The sequence below is a fragment of the Neolamprologus multifasciatus genome, chromosome 23, assembly GCF_963576455.1.
Source record: "Neolamprologus multifasciatus chromosome 23, fNeoMul1.2, whole genome shotgun sequence".
In the NCBI taxonomy this organism is placed as follows: Eukaryota; Metazoa; Chordata; class Actinopteri; order Cichliformes; family Cichlidae; genus Neolamprologus; species Neolamprologus multifasciatus.
In genome coordinates this window covers 17,888,945-17,904,532 of record NC_140460.1, presented here as the reverse complement: position 1 = coordinate 17,904,532, position 15,588 = coordinate 17,888,945, and the positions used below count along the sequence as shown (strand labels likewise).

The following is a 15,588-nucleotide window of genomic DNA, read 5'->3' as shown; positions in this document are numbered from 1 at the left end:
TATTTTTTTTTGATAAATTAGTTTGCTAAATTATAAGAATTTTTTTTTTTTTTCATTTAACAATTGCAACTGAAAAAAATTAAATATTGAACAAAAATATATTGTCACATTCTGAGCATGTTCAGCATGCTGACAGATTTGAAGTTGCTACAGATTTTAAGAAGTGATAATTATAGGGAAGAAACTTCTCTTTTTTCATCCATTTAATCAAACATTTGATGCCTCAGCTGTCTCAGTCCTATAGCGTTCTGCAACTACAACTAACCTGAGGCTTGGATTTGGCTGCAGGTGTCCCTGTACATCCTTCTCAGCAGCACACATGTGGGTATCATTTAATCACACTTCTTCCTGAGCTTTGCTTCATCACAAGACCAAAGGTGGCATCCCGTGTCACGGTCTTATCATCATCCAGAAGAAACATTTGAAGAAACATCATGGAGAAGAAACATTTACGCACCTCCTGGTTTTGTTTTCTGATCCTGCAAAAAGACTGAGGACAACAAAGCCCAGAGAACACGAGATACACAACATCCAACATTCAGACTCAACAGCTTCCATAAATGAAGAGCACCAGGTTGGTTCAGTTATAGTAGATATAAGCATACTTCACATTACTGGGTATGAATAATAATGAGGAGGTAAACTTTGAAGATGCAGAGCATGATGTCCCAACATCAGACTGTAAACAAACATCCACCAGGCTTCTTTGTTGGCAGAGGTGATGATTCTCCTATCAGGGATCAGTAGAGTGTATTAACCTGTGGTCTAAGCAGCAGTCACTGAAATATTACTGTTTCAGATAAGAAATCTAGGACATAAAAGACAGGGTGGGAGGGATCTCTGCAAACTGACCTACCTCTGCAAGTGTGAAGCTCAACAAAAATCTGACTCTCCAGTCACAGACAAACAAAAAACTCCAGCTGGGAGATAGAAAACGCTGTCTGGGTCTTGCTGGATGTTGCTGGTCAGAGTCCCACATTAGCAGAGTGCTTCTTGGTCCCCCTGACCAATGTGGACAGTGACTGTGGAGAACTGTTCTGGAAAACAGAAAAGAGAATTAAAATAAATTAAAGCCAAACAGGATTTCCACAAAGACTATCTTGGAATCAGCAATCAGAAAATCACTGGTTCATATTTCAATTAAATATGAACAGGTTCCTTAAATGTACGCAGTTCAGATCTGATTTAATTTAATTTCCTTCACACAGCACATTTGTCCAGGCTGACAGGTAAACATAGAATTAATCTCAGGTAACATGACTCATAGTAGAGATTCAGTAAGAAAGATTGCTAGCTCTAATATTATTACCACACAATCCAAGGACACACCAACATCTCAGATTTCTAGAACTATTTAAACAAATGTCTTCTGAATATTCAATTCATGTTCACAGTGGGAGGGTGGGGGGTGTTGTGGAATTTTTTTAATAAACTCTGCAACACAGAAAGAGTTTTGATCAAGCTATTTATTACTGCGCACAGGAGAGCCAACACACATCAAACATCACAGTTCAGTCATTTCAGCTCTGCCACAGAAGTCGTGCTCCTACTCCTTTATGCATTCCAAGGAAGAGGGAGGAAGTTACAAACTGATCCTACCACACTTCACGTGTCTTGCTATGAAACCTAACGGATCAATGGTTATGCTGTTTTGTGCCCTTGGTCTTATCAGCACCTGTAAAGGGATTTGTTTTCTCAAACTGCTGAAGTAAGTTCATCTAGTTTTAGAAACTTTCACTGATCAGTCTATAACAGTGTCACAACTAAGCATATGCATAAGCACTTAAATACTTTAAATGAGAATAACAGAACATTTCTATTACAGGAGCTAGAGCCTGTCCCAGTAGTCATAGGTAGAGCACACCTGGACAGGTCACCAGTCTGTCAGAGGACTAACACAGAGACAGACATCAGAGTAACAAATCTATTTAAAATTAATGTAAGTTTGCTGCAGCTGTATGTATGAACATGTGTTTCTGTGCTCACAGTCCACCTCTCAGGAACCTGCAGTTCATTTTAAGTCTACTTTAAACAGACCTCACAAAAGGCTGATGTGGCTGGATGAGTAGTCTGATTTAAGTACGATACCTTTGGCCAGGGATTAATCTGGTACATCGCTTCACTGCAGTCTTACGTATTTTCCCCACACCTGAATTAAAAAATACTGATATATACAAATAACAGCTTCAGCTGATGCAGCCTGACTCAATCCTAAATGTTCAGCACACACAGACACACAGAGTTACCATTTAAAGTTTAGTGTTAACCTGAGTCACTGATCATTTGCAGTATTACAGAGTCTGGCAGTCTTTGCATGATGTCTACGTCACTGTAAGTTTCTAGCTGACTCTCAGGTGTGACAGGTGTGCCAGCAGGAAAGAGTAATAATAACCTGCATCCTGAGGTTTGTCATGCAGGATTAAAGGAGCCAGGCTTTGTTCACGCAGCTAGGATTTTATTTTATACTCGGTGTATTACTAACATAACCACATTAACATTATTGACACTCGCTGACTTTTAATAGTCATTCTATAAATGCTGTCCGTTTAAATGGTCTTACCTGTAATCACTGCTGTATCCACCGGATTCCAGCCAGAGTGGATTCTGGAGTCTTCCCACGCTCCTGTTAGTGATCCTCCATCTGGATGGATGATAACAACCTTCTGAACAATCTAGCAGGAGATGGCCCATATCTATGGGACTGATTTGTGCTAATAACGCCCATTGTATGGACTGATAACAGCCGAAGCGGGTGAATAAAGTCACCCAGTCGCTAGCTGTGCCATTACCCAGCATACACCACTCCCTCCATAAATGCAATAAACGATACAAAAGTAATAGCCTATAATTAATTTATCTGCTGTATCTGCTGTTTCTTAGGTAGTTGTTTACATTATATAATTTATTGTGTTCTGTATACGTCACTACAATGTGATTTTGGAAATATATAAATATACGGACAACAGGCTCTTCCGCGGCAATCTCTTGTCGTCAATAAGCAACGTTTAGGGAGCTCTATAGTATTCAATGAGAGGACCCTGCAGGTCAATTCTCGACGCGATGGGGGCAATATGTTTCAGGGTCCAGGGTCCTTCACTAATATCCACGGTGGAGATCCTGGATGTAGAGCTGTGTTGTGTCTCTCACTTTTGCACTCAGAATGCTGCCCTTGACCTTGAAATTCTTCTTCTAAGTGTGTTGATGCTAAACAGATTTTAGGTAATTATGCATTTGTTTTGGGGGGTTTTTGGGTTTTTTTTCTGGCACAACATGTCTTCAACAGAAACAGATGTTAGACTTTGACTGTTAGACATTGAAATTTTAGAATATTTTCAATCTATTCATAGATTTTAAAAAAAGTTGTTTTAGCCTAAAAAAACAAAACAAAACAAACCCCCCCAAAAAAAGTTGGACGTTAGAAGTTATGGAAGCTTGTTTCTGGAACTGAAGACTTTTTTTTTCTTTTATTGTCCGTAAGTCAGTTTTGGGTATCTCAAAATTTGGACTGAGAAAAAATGGAAATATCTAAATAGTTTGTAAGTTAAAATAATGATATAGCTTGAAATTCCAACTTGGTTTTCCTTGACAATTTTTTTAAAATTCTTATTATAAATTTTAAGGGTGGAAATGAGCTTTCCTTCAACAACAGTTCTGTATGTAAGAAATATGTATGTAATCTGGAGGAAGAGCAACAGAGGTAGAGGGTGAAGGAGACTTGATTGTCTGCAGGGAAACTTTTCACACCAGAGAGGAATAAAAATGTCCTGCTGACAAACAGCTGATGTCCAGCTGATTATTAATAAAACAGCAGCTGACCTCCATACACGACCCCTTTTTCAGGACATGCAGTGGTTTTACAAACTCAGTCTGTTTTTAGTTGTCCGTACTGAAGATCTGAGGAAAAATATTACATTTGTAAAAGCAGTTAAAAAACAGCATCCATTAAAAAAATAAAGTCAATAAATGACACCAAATAAAAACACGAATGGAAATAATGTATAAGCAGCAGAACTTAAATATCAAACAAGAGAAATGCCTTTAGTTTTGAGAAAAACATAAAATAAAATGAAAAAATCCTGACCAATTTATTTTAATACAATAAATTAGAAAACTATTAATACAATATACCTGAAATGTTTATTTATAGAATACAAATAAAACATATTAAAAAAAGAAACTAATAATATTCAAATTGGTTAAAGGATTTTGCTAAATGTACTTTAGAAACAACACAATAATGTTTTTTAATGCTCAGTAAATATTTGAATATTAATATTAAATATATAATATTCTTTTAATTTTTTTGAAGTGCTATGAAACTGATGTAAAAAAAAATATTTTAAAAAAGTTGTGAAAATATTGGTAAGTCATCCAAAATATTTTAGAATTAAAAAAAAAAAAATTCTTGACAATTGTTAAAAAATTCTTAATAAAATATATTTAAAAGAATCTGTTAATCAAATGTTGATTTAAGTCAAAGTTCTAAATAATAAAATGTATTCTATGGGTATCACTAACATCTAAAATATGAAATAACTGTCAGAGAATATGTGAAATACAACTCCATACAAACGTAATGTAAAAAATAAGAAGCTCTCTGTGTTGTTTAAATATTTGGTCATGTTTCTTCTGCAGCAGGATTTTCTTATTTTTTCAAACTGAAGAAACAAAGTCGAGTGAAAGTCGACACGTCTGCAGCCCGCAGGAACATCATGCCGCTGTGGACGTTTTCACACTTCCTGTTTGGGAGTGACGGTGACGAGCAGTGCCTCAGCTGCCGGACAAACAAAACATCTGTATTTAGATCCACAGCTGCTGCTGCTGCTGCTGCTGCTGCTGATGATGATGATGATGAAGCCCTTGCGGAAGCTGCTGTCCTCCTGACCTTCACACCAACTCTTACTGCGACTCTTATTGTGTAAAGCAGACAAAAATAATTTATCTGTTTATAATTCAGACTTATTCATTTATTCATTTGTGCCTTTTTTGTCCCTTTTTAATTAGATCAGAGTGTTTTCATGGCTGAACGTCATCCTCCTCTGAGACACTGAGTTTTAATGAAGAGTTAGATTTATTATTTACATCTTTAATTTTAAATGGGTCACCAAAAAAAATCGGTATCACAGGTATTCTTCTGAGAACATGCCAACATCAGCCACCAATATTATTCATCAGTTACAAGCATTACTGCTGAAATAAGCTATTTTATTAGGGCATGTTATGTTCACTAACAGATGGTTCATCTGAACCTGATGGAAAAACCTAATAACTCTGATGAGAACTTGTTTTCCTTGACCTGAGTAGCATCGAAAGGAGATGGCAGAATACACATCTGTGAATTTATCACTAGTCCTACCAACCCAGCTCTTTAGAACAATACTATTAAGTAAATGATCAATTTGTGTTTGAGAAAACAGTAAATAAGCACATTTCACATGCTAAGAAAAAGAACTACCACCAGTCTTCACTAAAACTCCAAAACCGTGCACTTCCTCTAATGTCCACTTGAGACTCCCAAAGTGAGTCAGTCCCCATAGTCTCACATGTTAAAACCACTAGTTTCCCCTCATCCTAACAACAGAAGGGGAGTGAGGTTCTAGCACATCAGGCTGAAGAACCAATCAGCTTATACGGCGATGAGGTGTCCGCCATTTGGGAGTCCTGATATTGCTGTGATTATTATTTCTTATATTGAGACGATGAATGTTATTCTCTCACTGACAACTTAAAAAAAACTTCAGCAAAAAGTAGCCTGAAATGCACAGGAGGAAACAGTGGTGCTGAACAGACCAATCAGAAAAGTTGCGGGCTATTTTACAATCAGGACATGTCTTTGATTTCAATTCCATTTTATGTATATAGTGCTAAATCAAAACAACAGTTGCCAGAAAACCCCATCATATGACCCTTTATGCGCAAGCACTTTGGCGACATTGGGAAGGAAAAACTCCCTTTTTAACAGGAAGAAACCTCCAGCAGAACCAGGCTCAGGGAGGGGTGGCCATCTTCTGGGACTGGTTAGGGGCTTCAAACACATCAAGCAGTACGGTAAACTTCACAAGCATTAAAATGCACACTAACACCGAAGTAATAACAATAATTCACTTTGTAATGTTGGTGTCATTATTTCATGACTAAAACAAAGTCAGTCAGCAGTGAGGAGGCAGGACATAAATTTGAGATCCTTTTGTTTTCTGTTCTACAGGTCTCAGTATCATCCTGATAATTTTAGAAACTTTTTTGTGGATAACAAGGTTAAAATAGATGCTGTATTGTTCTTAATTTCTCAGAATCATGCAGCTGAGAATCTTTTACACCCTCTGATTTGCAGGACTGTACAGCGCAACACTCCCAAGTGTTTATTTAAGCCTCACAGTTGTGGATCGGTTATTGACTGAATCCTAGGAAGATTTTAAGAAAACAGCCTTGAGCCTGGAAAATAATCCTGCAACTTTAGAAACCTACTTTATTATCCAAACATTTTACGAGGTCAGGATTAGAAACTTCTGCATGGCTGCTCTCTGTGACTCTTTGCTTCTTAAATGTCATTAACAGTAGCCCTGCAGCACTCTCATGGCTCCGGATGTCTGAATCTCCCAAGGCACAAACATTTGTGTCCTCTCCAACATCTGGATCAAATCACAGCTGCAAACGTTATGTTCTCAGTTTGTCTTCAGGGAAAAAAGATGAAAAATTAAGAATTCAGCTGACAGCTTCCCGAAGGAAATGCCGCTGTGGGTCACATGACCCTGTGGTTTGACCTTCAGGAGACGATATCAGAGGGAAGCTGATCTTCAGGATGTTTTTCTGTCATTGTGATATCACAGAGAGATTCAGTAGCCTCCTGAAACCCAACACTCTGCTATTATTATGCAGGAAGAAGAATACTCCCACTCAAGAAGGACATTTGTGTTGGAAGGACAATTCTCCATAACCCTTAGCACTAAAACTATAGAGCATCTCTTTAAAACAAGCAGGTGGACACGTTGGATCCACAGCTCCATATCAGACCTTTAGAGTGGTTTTGACTGTTAAAACAGTGTTAACAATTGTAGAGTTCAGGGTGAAACCAGCCCCACCAGATCCAGTCTTTTTGCAGCCTTGCCTAGTGGACTCTGTAAAGTCTTTCCAATTCCTGGTAATCATCATCTCCAGAGACCTAAAGCAGCAACTAAACACAAGCTCCTTCATGAAGAAGCATCTGCAGAGCATGTACTTTCTGCAGCAGCTGAAGAAATTTCATCCGCTGAAGTCAATGATGCTGCACTTCTACACTTCTACTCGTTCATCACCGAATCTCTACCCACCTCCTTCATCACCATCTCGGATATTTAGATTACTTAGCCTATACATCTCTGTGCACCACCACAGACTGAGTCTAACATTCCTCAACTTGACTTCAGGATTTTAATGTTCCCTGCAAACATGAAAATGGGTTCAATATGTGCCCACTGGTTTGGTTCTGCTTCTGCAAATTCTGGTCTTTGGAATAAACTCTCTGGGAGTTCAGATTAACTACATTTGAGTGTACATGCGTGACCATCGAATGAACTCTAGTGCAGAGTTAGAGTAACTCTTTTCCGGGAGTTAATTTTTCAACTCTTTATAGGAGTTAAAACTAAACTCTCATGGAGTAAAATTTCTACTACCATATAGAGTAAAATTTAACTCATAACTAGAGTTAAGTTTGATATTAACTCTTTTATAGTGTTTTAGGTTTTAAAAAGTTTTAGGTTTTAGGTGCAAAGTACTACAAAAACAATACTGATTATTATGAATGTATGAATTTTATTTATCAAAAATAACATATTCAAATATGAATGCTGCATGGATTAACATACATTCTGTGTAACAGTACTGTAATAGCATAACATCCACCATTATTGGCAGCTAAACAGTTGAGGTCAGATAGGCCAAACATTGGGCGAAAAGAAAAAAAACAGAATTAAAGGGAAAAAAATGACTACAGAATAAGCACTTCTTGTAATGCAGTGTTAACGTGAGGAAGACTCTGTAAAGTCTCCATCAAGCCAACAAATTAAGTAATGCAACTCTCTCATAGAACATAAAATTGTGAATCACACCCATATGACATTTGGGCATCAAAACATTTGAAATGTCTTACTTTCTCCCTTTCTAGGACCAGTATCTTCTTAGAAATGGTTTCATTTACCTGAAAAGCAGGACACTGATCATGGAAACACGTTTCATGGTTAACATACATAACAAAAACAGCTATATATTTGTAGAGAGAGAGAGAGAGCAAGTCTTATTACACACTACAGTTGCAGAGCAAACTACATGAAATACTATATTAAATTATTTTTCTCTAATCTGTTTTATCTTCGTGTTTAAGCTTTTTCAAGTAATGGCAACTAAAGAGTCAAGTATAAGTCAATTAAGTACTGTATCTACATTTCTTTCATGTATGCTGTCCAATAGAGGCTGAACCTGTCATGACCCTGTGCCTTCTCGGCTGACTCTGTATGGCTACAAGTGTTTTTGTTGTGCTGCATCTCTCTCTCCCCTCCCGCGCACTGCGCTCTACCGGGGCGGAGTCATGACGGCTCCAGCCCCTGGCTCGGACACCTGCAAACAATCATCTCATCTCATTCACTTCTTAAGGCGGCTGCTGAGAGTGCTTCCTCGCTGGATTATTGTGTAACACTCGTCAGTGTCATTTCTAGTCTGAGCTTTTTCCCGAGTTTCTTTCGTGCCGCTGCTTACCTGTTCTTCCTCCCTGTGCCAGATTCTCGCCAGCCTGAGGACCACCGTTTGGTGAGCTAAAAGCCGGAGTCCGAGCTACCTGAGCTTCAGTGAAGGATTGCGTACATAGCCCGTCCCCTTCCCATGCCTGTGTTTCCCGGAGACCCTCTTCCTGTGCCCCCTCACCTGTATATATCCGCACCTGGTGTCTGTGTGTAATAAATTGTGAACTTAAGTGACGGTCTGCCTCCGAGTCTCTTCTGAGCCTGACAGAACCATTTGAAATCCGGCATCACTTGTGTCACTGCTGGTGGTTGAGACAGACAATCTGACTTGGAGAGGAGGGTTCTTTCACATGTTGCTTCAGGACAGTCAAATCTGAGGGCGACAAATAAAAATATTAGAATATAAGGTATATACAATCAAAAACACAACACAACAAAGATACCATTTATGCACACAGGGCCAGTAAGTTGCACACTTTGATTAAATTATACTTTCTCCCAGGAGAACAGATGGTTTATTTTTGTAATTTTATTATGGTAATATACAATTTACATACCACAATTTACATATCACATAGTGTGTTAGGTCTGAGCAGTCACGCAACTTCTTGGATGATTGTGTTTCCTGGATGTCTGAAATGCATGTGATAAATCCAACTTACTGTTGAGCCATTAAAAAGACATCCTCATCCACCTCTATACCCTGCTCATCCGTGACTTTCAGTGCTGCATTTTCTGGTATGAGAAACTTCTGCTGCACTGAAGTAAAATCATCACTCAGTTACTAACATTATCATTTCCTCTTTAATGACTTAGTACAAACCATAACTTACCTGCTCTCACAAAATCTGTGAAGCTGACTTCTTCCAATTTTGCATATTTCTTTGTCTCTCTGTGTTTTACTTTCATCAACATCTTGGCCACCTATGGAAAAAAATACCTTTACTACTATGAAACACAACACAAGAAGAAGAGGTTGTTTATGGTAACTTTATGTAAACTGTGTATAACTTAATCAATAAACACTTTCTTACATTGAGTTAGCCTGTCCACACTAAATATTGCTTAAAATCTATTTAGCTAGGCTAGGTTTAGCAGACAATGTGACCGCATGTTTGCTGTGTCCTTGTCTTTACAGTTCTGGAGACAGGGTTGTGTGCATATCTCAGTGTACAGCAGGACTAACTAACTGATGTTAATGGTACCTCAACATCTCACCAGTGCAGGCTGCACCTCTCTTTGGTTAAATACGGCCATTACCATGAGTCTAAACAGAATATTACTGTAGTTAGCTAATGTTAAATTAAACGTTAGTGTTAAAATTAAGAAATAGAAATAAACGTTTTCATTGACAACGTGAAATGTGTACACTGTAAAATGTAATATTGTGTTTAATTAAAAATATTAAATAGGCTGAACTGAGTTTTTATCACTTTGTTATTAGAACTCAATTTCAATAAGTTACCAGTACATTTTATGCAAAACGCTGATAAACTCAATTTATTTGAGTTGTCTTTAACTTAGAAAAACTAAGTAAGATGGAAGTTTTGCTTCTCGGTGTGGAAGGATGAAAGATGTGTTTTGAAAATGCCCCATCACTACACAGCAAATCAAAAGTGTTTAAATGTTTTGGTGTTAGTAGTCTTCTTGCAAAAGTAAGAGTTAATTTTACTCTAAGTAGAGTCACATTCTTTTAATGTAACTCTGAGGTGTAAAATGATAGTAGTTAAAATCGAGTGTTAAAAATTTGTGTTTCTATGTCAAATTCTGGAGGTGTTACAATGGAAACATTAACCTCTTGACCTCTTAACTCTGAACTCCTACAGGGGCTATGACACCAATAGAGTAAATTCACAGACTCCGCCCCCAGCACCATAGGTTCCCATTGAAGCTGAAGTGAAGCCGTTTCAGAACATTTTGCTCTACATATTTGAATTGTTTGCCATGCTTGGTAAGTCATTTTTTCAAAGATTGTTTCAATTATTATTATTAGCTTTTACTTCTGTGGCTCTTTGGAGTTGAGATAAAGCTGTGTGATCAAGTTGCTCGGTGATAGCATAATATTCTGTTTTAGCTAACTAAAAGGTATTGTTTGCGGGCAAATACCACAGCCTTGAAAAAAAGCTTGCATGTGAATTTTCAGTCAAATACACCTAAAACAATGCCTAGAATGTGAAATGTTGGTATAATGGTGCTACTTGAAGCCTGAAACGATCTCCCATAAAAAAAAAACCAAAACAAAAAAAACAAGCAAACAGCAGTAGCAGATGTCCTGACTGGGTTCTACATTAGCATTTAGATCCCTCCAGAGTTTTGTGCACACGGTTTAGGTAAAAATAAAAAAGGTTGAGGTTTTACATTTAGTTCAGTATTACCTGTTGCCTGTGTCCTTGTCTTTTGGGAAAATACTTTACACAAGTAATGGCTCAAAAAGGATTCCTTTTTTTTTTTTTTTACTGTGCTGCAATTGTTTATGCCATTAATTAGTGTCAACTAATTTTTATTCAATCTCCACATAGGATATGCTTGTGAAGATGGAATATGGGGGAGAGCAGAAGTGCGTTGCAGTTCCATAAAGTGACGAATGAAGGACATGTATATTGTATTTTGTATTTATTGAAATAAGTGATGAGAATGCTGTTATTTGTATTTACCAGCTCACCTATGTCAGACCTTTTGATAAACAAAATTCTAATGAAAGTGAGAACATGTACACTGTTACATCTTTCAGAAAATGTTTTGAAATTGTGGTGCACAGTTCAGAATAAATGTTTTTCAAAAACCATTGCGTCTTTTTAGTAAATGTTTATTTCCAAGAGAAATTTCTAGAAGTTCAGAACAGGAAAATTCCCGCTTTTTAGAATTAATTAGAAGATAACTCTTACGTAGTTAAACTAAAATACTCTTTGAGAGTTAATATATAAACTCTTAACACCTAGTTAGCATTAGTAAGTGTTAAATTATCAACTCCAGACAGATTTGGTGTTTAACACTAAATCAGAGTTAACGTACCAACTCTCCAAAAAGAGTTAAATTAACACTCTCTGGTGTGGACCCATATAGACACTTCAATAGTGTTGAAATCAAATCTGACAGTGTTAATTTGGACATGCTGGATTTGCTGTGTACCGTCCTCCTCCCTCTCGGATCAGTCCGCATGCTCGTGGTGCCAGATTATTGTTTTCATTGCTGTGAATCTTTATCTGATACACTGACTTGGTGAGTAAATGTTTACTCTTATTCAAACTGATTTTGTGGCTTCTCTTAGTTTAGCACCAGGTTTATAATCTTGCTAGCTAGTTAGTGTTAGCCTAGCGTTGCTGCTGCCGCTGGGCTCATGTTACTTAAAAATTAACACCACAGCCTTAAAAACCTTAGATAAAAATATGTCTGTGAAATTGTTGACTGTTGATTGTTTGAAATAAAAAAGTGAGATAAGAGCCCAGACAAAATTCTTTGGGAGGTGCAGCTGTTAGGGGTGGGGTATAACTAACTAACATAGCCATAACTAACTAACTAACTAACTAATTTTATATATATATATATATATATATATATATATATATATATATCATGTTTAACCTGAGTAGCAAAAGACCGCAGGGGTTGAAAACAATAAGCCAGGAGTTAGCTGTGCTTGCGGACTCTATCAAGCCTTGACCTCCCGGTCAGCTATTGTGCTGGTGGATAACGGAGCTCTCTGAAAACATGGAAGCACTTTTGCAAATATGTGATATTTTGATAAATTAAGTAGATATTTGAGCATTACACGGCTACATTCTTGGCTGAAAGTATCTTAAAAGGTTATTTTGTGACCCAGAAAGGGTCTGGGGAAAAGGAGGATCGCATTTGTCGGCCACGGTTGTCGGAGCCTGTGCGTACTTGTATGCGTGGCAATGGTGGAGGAGCGCGGCTTAAAAACTTATTACTTTTTCTGGGTCACAAAATAAACTTTTAAGATATTTTCAGGCGAGAATGTAGCTGTGTAAAGTTCAAGTATCTGCTCAATTTATTAAGACATCACATATTTGCAAAAATGCACCGAAGTTTTCAGAGACGTGTCAAATCTAGCCTTTATTTAACAACATAAGCAAACTCTATGTTACAATGATTGCACAGCCATTAAGGATCAAATCAGTTTCTGAAAAATGTTCTGCTTTTTCTCCCTCTGCTTGCTTCTTACTGTCTTTGAGGCCCCGGACCAGCACTCCTGTTGTTGGACAGAAAGACATCAACTCAGTGGTAAGTATTTTGGTTTTCCAATATATTAGCAACTGTCAGTGACATTTATATTAATCAGGCTGGACTTTAATCATACTTTAGATCAGCCTGTTTTACTTATTGTTTTTGTGCTTTGGTTTGGGGAAGTTCTTTACTCATCTTTTCCTGTCTTCTGTTATTAGACTTGAGATATGACTGCACTATGCTGTTGCTGGTGACTCCAGTTAATTCTACAAGACATGCTGTGTAAGTAAACAAACAACAACAGTTTGGTCTGCATTTCTTGAAAGATCACATCCCCCAAACTTAGTTTAGAGGGTCTACACTGTAAATAGTGAAGTCTGCAAGTTTTCTTTTGTTTTGTGCCCAAATCATTTTGCACATCATTAGAATGAAGGTTATTGGCCATGTTTGCATAGCCCTTTTTAAAATGATGCTCTCATGACATTATTGTATGTTGGGTGGTGGTCACGGCTATCCAGACTGACAATTGGGACATTGAATGTCACCTCTCCGGTGGGAAGGGAGCCTGAGATTGTCCAAATTGGAGTCTATTTTATACCAAATGCAGAAAAAAATGTTTTAAAAAAGCAATTAAGTTCATGTTCCAAAAAATATGATTGTTTGCTTGCAGGACAACAGGAGAGATGAGTCCTCCGTCACAGATGGTGTGGTCAGTGAAGATGGTCACCTGCAGGTTCAAGCTCATTGCATCTCCAACCCACATCCACTGCCACTGTACTTAAGGGAAGTTAAAGACTTTCTTTTGCACCTACATTTGGATCACCTTGATCCATGATAGTCATTCAGGCAGTAACAACATTCCAGCTCATGTGTTGGAATGCAAAACAAATGTGTTGTTTAAATCAGAGACTGCATTTGTGACAGAACAACAGATATTTTATTTTGATTATATAAGTAATGTAAGTACAAAACAAACTTGTGGTAGGCCTAAACTTATTTTCAGAATAATTACATCTGAGACTTTGTTTCATTGTAAGATTATAACAGTGATGGCAATATAATTGTTTGTTGTTCAGCAGAACAGTGTCCAGTATGTTGGCTGTTATACTTTGTTGTGTTTGAAAATAAAAGTTGGGCTCATTTTAACATCATTACAAAAAGTGTTGTTAATTATTTTTAATCATATTCAGGTTACCACAAATTGTTTTTTCATTTAGTTGAACTTGAAATGTTTGTCAGTAGGTAAACAATTAGTATTGTACAGTCAGAAATATCAAATTATTCTTAATACTGCAGACTTGCAATGATGGCTGTTGTCCTAACAGTCATCTTAAGTAAGCTTTACTTAGTTTTTTTGAGGCAACGAGTTTCCTTAATTTTTTTGAGTTCTGGGAACTAACAAGGTTGTACAGTGTACTCAAAATGAGCAAGTTGCCCTAACTTCTTCATCTTCATCTTACGTAAACTTGATCCAATTTTTTTGAGTTCTGGGAACAAATGAGCTTGTACAGAGTACTCAAAATAAATAAGTTGTCCTAATTTAGTCATTTTTAGCTAAGCTTTACTCAATTTTTTTGAGGCAACGAGTTTCCTCATTTTTTTTTGAGTTCTGGGAACTAATTAGATTTTACAGTGTATCTTAAAACACAGTAAGATAAGTTAGTTAGCTAACTTTTGACTAGCATTAGCCTAGCTGCTATCTCCAAATCAGCATAACATACAGAAAACACATGTAGTGCCAGTTAGTTAACTTTATATTTTACTTGTGCATCCATGTAACTGAATATATATATAAATAACATCACTACACTCACAGAAAATTCCAAAGTAAATAAAATATTTTTACCTCCTACATGTCGGAGTCCAAGAAAGAAACACAGATAGGCGCAGTAACGGTCAACAGACAAACAACACCGGCAATGTGTTGAATTTGATTCCTTAGCACCCAGTGAATAAACACCTAAATATTACACCACTTTAGAGTACTCCCCAACACTGACTGTAGTATAAGGTGAAAAATAAACTCCCGGAATGTAACTCTTGTGCACTTTTATGCCTAACTCCAGAATATTTAACTCCAGAGATTTGCTGTGTGGACTTGGCCTGCTACCAGTACTTGTGTCCTGCTTTTTGTGTTTCATAAAGGATCAGAACAATGGTCTTCTCAGGGTAAGTCCACCTCAGTGGAAACATGAAACTGTTTAAACTGTGTTGATTGGCAGGTTGAATCGATTTTTTCTCTCTTCATACTGATCAGAAAACCTTACATTTCACCCAGCTACTTCATAGCTAATATCAGCATTTAGAGATGGAACAAGACTTCAAGCTTCTTTACAGCTGGTCAGTTTGCAGGAGGATCTGGTTAAAAAATCAAATGCACTCTAATTCTTCCTTAGCCTCTGGTCAATTTTTAAAAGAACCAAATAAAAAGTCAGTAGTAGTAAATGAGGGGTTGCAGGAGTTGTGTTTGTACACATGAAAAAGACATTTGATGCAGTCAGCCCGACTGCAAAGAAATACTGTTCAAGACTTAAAGGAGAACCATTAATTCTTGAAAGTTCAAGTGGTGTCCCGCAAGGTTAACCCTTTTTTTTTAAAGCTCTTTTGTTTTTAATTATTGATGGTGTTTTCATATTGTTTGATACTGCTTGTTGCTTCACCAGGCATTTTCTCATGTCGCCATCAGACAGCT

General features: G+C 37.2%; 1 long non-coding RNA gene across 1 annotated transcript; it reads left to right on the top strand.

The window, feature by feature from the left end:
• Positions 1 to 12,298: 12,298 nt before the first annotated feature.
• LOC146491321 (uncharacterized) lies at positions 12,299 to 14,529 on the top strand. The gene is made up of 3 exons (XR_014872264.1): positions 12,299 to 12,953; positions 13,115 to 13,178; positions 13,567 to 14,529. It is a non-coding gene; the product is annotated as an uncharacterized LOC146491321 (long non-coding RNA).
• The last annotated feature ends 1,059 nt before the right edge of the window (positions 14,530 to 15,588 follow it).